Below are 4,974 nucleotides of genomic sequence, written 5' to 3' on the forward strand. Positions count from 1 at the left end.
TCTAGGAAGCAGAGAAAGATGAAAAGGCGACACAAGCACTATCATGATGGACGAATTTGTTTGGGATTTAATGTTCCTTGTTCTGAACTGACAGAAAGGATTTTTGAAAGAAAGGTGCTTTCATCAATCTTTCTTATTTCTTTCACCAGAATGAGATGAGAGGTTTCATTTCATAAAAAAAAGAAAAGAAAAAGACTGCTCTGAGGTTGGAATTTTAAGAAGTTTAATTCTGACATTGCATCTTTGTTTTTATGTGAATGGGGTTGGGGGTGGCAGGACCCGCCCTCTCTTTTTTCTCTCCTTGCTCCTCTTTTTCTTTCATTTTGTTTAAAGAAAACCTCTTTGGGCTAAGCTTGTTGGGTCTTGGATTACCCAAGTCCATGAAGAAGGTGTATTATGAAGATCCTCGAAGTTCAGGCAGTGACAGGTCTTGGGAAGACTACTGGATGCTATGTCCTCTTGGAATACTAATTATAAAGCTCTAGAATATTTGTGAATCTTTGAGGAAATCTGTGAATCTTTGAGGAAATCATTAAGAGTGGGAGATGAAATGATCTGAAGGATGCTGGGAAAACTCACCACTTCCAGAAATTCTGTTTATTGCTCCCTGTTACCAAAGAGACCTTGAGTCAGTATGTCATGTGCCAGGACCATCTTGCTTACCTGTCTATTTGGTATACATTTTTTGCTTTTATTTATGTATTTTTATTATTCAGATCTTCTAATATTTTAAAAACAACAATGCCAGAATATCTAGATGCAAAAATAAACAAAAACCTCTAGCCAGACTAAAGGAAGAATAACAATAATCAACACATATGATTTTTATCAATGTAGTCTAGATGATTGTCTATTTGCTATTGTCTCAGAAAAAAATAACAGAAAAATACCAAGAGTAAATACCAGGGTTCCATAAACTTTATTGAATTCTTACCATACATCAGACTTTCTAATACTCATTCTCCCCGAAATAAGCAATAAGGAATGACTTCAGTATTGGCACACGATTCATAATTATAGAACAATGAAAGAGATTGAAATAATCCATTGACATGAACCAGTTAGACTCGATTTAATTTAAGATGTGAACTGAGAAGGTAAGCAAGACCCACAGAGAAGCACTCAAATGGAAGAGGCTCAATCTGGGCACTAAAGGCAGCAGTTACCCTTTTAATTTTCTAAAATTCACTTTCCTTACCTACTCTAATTTTTAAAGCAGCTTGAGACACCTAATTAATATTCAAGAAGTTACCAAATTAATATTTGGTAGTCACCAATTAATATTCAAGAAGTTACCAAATTGAACTTGAGTCAATATGTCACATGCCTACTGGCATTAGGAAAATTCAGATGGTTTATCAACTTTCAGGTGACTGAGTGGCCAGGTCAGAAATGCAAATCCACTAGCTGAGAGGTTCAGGCACTCACCTGAAAATTTTTATTACTAGGTAAAACACGCGTTTCTCAGCCCAAATGCCCAAAAATAGATGACTGGATCAAGAAGATGTGGTACATATATACCATGGAATATTACTCAGCATTCAAAAAAGATAAACACATGCAATTTGCAGCAACATGGATGGCGCTGGAAGGGATCATGCTCAGTGAAATAAGCCAAAAAGAAAAAGAAAAATACCGGATGGTCTCACTCATAGCAGGAATCTAGAAAACTTCAATAAGGGACCAGGAAAATGAATAACTATAAGAAAGTGAAAATCAAAATCAACAAAAAACTATGAACCAGAGACACTTTTTGGGGGGTGGGGGGCGGGAAGGGAGGGATTGGGGTCAGAATGGGGGGATTGCAATTGTATGGGGAATATAAAAATAAAATGTATTAATTAAAAAATAATAATAAAAAATTAAACATAAAAAAAAAACAAAAACACCCGTTTCTGTTTGTAGGGTAAGTGAAAAAGCATCAGGCTTTTCTGCCCTCTCGCCATTAGAATTGATGATGGATTCCTGTGGCCCTGAATGCATGCCTGATGGCGGGCACCTGGAGTAGGGTGTGGGCATGCGTAAGTGGGTACACCTGTGCTGAGAGACTGGGCTTATAAGGGCAGTGTCACGGGGATGTCAGCAGAACCACAAGTAGAGCAGAGAGCAGAGAAGCAGAGATTACCAGATGAATGCCGGAGAGCCCAGATAGAGTGAAGGCTTGCTGGTGGCTGGGAGGCCTGCCAGCTTCTCGGCTCCCCGGTACCCCTTCCTGCTGTGTACCCAGTAAAATCCCAATAAAAGCCTGAAAAGCCACCGAGGGCTCCAGGACTCTCTCCTCCTTAACCCCGTCTGCTTGGGTCATAGAGATCCTGCTCCGTGTCCTTCCTGCCCCTTCACTGTTGAAGGCTGATTATAATAGAATAATTGTGATGAATCCACTCTAATTGACTTGGAAATTTCAAATAATGCAAAACAATTTTTAAGAACATAGAGCGTATATATATTTATACCTACAACCAGAGCTCTGTTTCATTCTAATTCTGACAGAACTGTAGGAAAAAACATCCTTGATTCTCTCCTGTGCCAGTATGAACTCAATGCTTTAGTCACCTATAATTTGAGGACAGCAAAATATCCTTTCCCTTCCATCAGCTTTTTCTTGCTCATAGATGTTTGAACAGGTAGGAGAAAAATAAGTTCCGGCAAGCAATAACGTGTAACTGCAGCTGTCCGGGGAAATAAGAAAACAACCTAAGTTCAATCCAGTGCAAAGAGAAGCCTGTTGGCCACTGTCAGTAGCAGGATTAAGCAGCAAAGACGAGCTCTCTGCCCAGCCCTCATTTACTGTTTTATGACTTCCCCACAGCAGTCTGGCAGGCACGAGGAACTCTTGCCTTATGTAGAAGAACTTCGCTGCTGCAACACTAATTGGCGAGGGTCAATGAGGTCGCCGGGGCTGTTCTGACTGTTCTGCTCACAAGGCACCAAAGATAGGAGGACATTTCTTATGTCCTAAGACAAACCACGTGAGGGCCCCACCTGGTTTATTATTAAAAGGCCCCAGGTTATTATTAAAAGATCATAGGGAGCAAAAATGAAAAGAATTCATCAACATCCAGACTCACATTTAGAGAGAAATCCTAAAGGGGTTACAAGGAAGCATTCGTTCAGAGCAGCAAATGTGAGGGCACAGACACCTGAATCCCTCTACACGTAGGAAGAGGGGAAAAGGCCAACATGGCTCACAGAACCCGTCAGAGGCCAGGCCGTGGTGGGGCACACAACGCAGGAAAACCCTCAAACAAACAGCAATGGAAGTAACACTAAGCAACAGAAATGGAACTTAAACAGACCATAGCAGGAAGCCCTCAAAAATTAAAAAAGACAAGCCAAGCCAAAGCATAAAACAAAAACACAACAAAATAGCAATACGTACCTGTATCGCAGTAAAGATGGTTCAGGAAATAGGGAAAGAAAGATAAAAAAGATAATTAGTGGAAACATCGTACTAGAGCCTCACCCTGATTCCCATGGCTGTTACCTCCTTCTAAGTAAGAAATTCATTCTGTAGCCCTTCAGGCAAGGTAGCAGGGCGTCCACTGAGGAGATTAAGTTCTGGTAGTGTAGTTATGAACAGTCTCCATGGTATTTACATTGCTGAGATTTGGGGTGGGCTGAGATAGAAATGGTCATGGAAAGTTATTGGTAAACATTTTGGAATTTCTTAAGGAACTAGAGGAGATAGAGGTCACTATATCACCAGAAAGAATTCTGCACTTTTAGGCAAAAAGCTGACAAATTTTGGTGATCTAACAAGACTCATTGGCTATGCTTATGTTTTCTGTTTGTTAGTGAGATAAGTTAACCCCAAAATAGTAACTTTACAAAAAGTCTGAACTATGTATTATCTCATACAGTTCCTGGGGGCTAGGAATTCAGGAGTAGCTTAGCTGGTGGCTCTGACTTGGGATCTTTTGTGAGGCTGCTCTCATCGGAAGGTTCAACTGAGGCAGGCACCTGCTTTAAGAGACTCATTCCTGTTGCTCTTCATGTCTGGAAGCCTGTTTCCTGCTATGTATGCACAGACAGACATGTGCACACACACACACACACACACACACACACAAAGTTCTGTTTCTCTGGAGAACCCTGACTAGAGAATCCTGACTAGTAAAACTGACATAGTTGCCTTAGGAGGTAATAATCATTTCCGTAATAATCATTTCCTAGGGGATGTTTTGTAGTGGCCACTTCACCGTCAGGAATGCATGATTGATATGAGGCCTAAACTAAGTGACTTCAAACATTAGCAGTGAGTTTACTGTGAAGCTAATGAAACTTCCAGGTCCTTCTCTCATCCTTTTGAAGCCTAGCAATGTGTTTGCTTGTCATATGCTTGTATAAATGCCCAGATCTTTGTGTCATAATTGATTAAGACCAATCTTTCTATTCCACTTTTATCTTTTTCTGGGTATTTCTCGAAGTAGAATTTATCGGAATTCCAGGGTTTGTAAGTAACACATGTAGCAGTGCTGGAAAAGAGTATAATTCTGTGTGAAAGTTGAACGATTTTATGCATCCCAACATAACGAATTGAATTTTAGAATCTCTGACACATCTTGTCTCCACAAAGGAGGGTGGTTCCAGATGAAATAGCAAGCAAAATTGTCACCAACATAGCAGAATAGCTTGAAAAAACAAGTGACGATGGCAAAGAGCAAGTTTCAGTGAAAAACTCGTACATTAAGAGTAATTTAATAATGTGAACTGTCTTTACATATGACATAACAGTAATTGTAAAAGTATTCCAGTTGTTTCCCTGTGCTTTAATTTTAGATTACACTTTAATATTTTTCATAATTATTAACCAATGAAAATTTAAAATGTGATGAGAAGTCTCTTTGTAAGAACACAAGAGGTGTTCTAAAATCGAATGCTGGTAGTTTTTCTTTGCTTCTAAAATTTATATCTGTTGAGATCTCTTTTCTCAAGCGAAATTACTGTTCACCGTTGCATCTAATTTGGCATTCA

Source organism: Talpa occidentalis, unplaced genomic scaffold (genome assembly GCF_014898055.3).
Source record: "Talpa occidentalis isolate TD23 unplaced genomic scaffold, MPIMG_talOcc4v2.1 talOcc4.13, whole genome shotgun sequence".
Classification (NCBI taxonomy): Eukaryota; Metazoa; Chordata; class Mammalia; order Eulipotyphla; family Talpidae; genus Talpa; species Talpa occidentalis.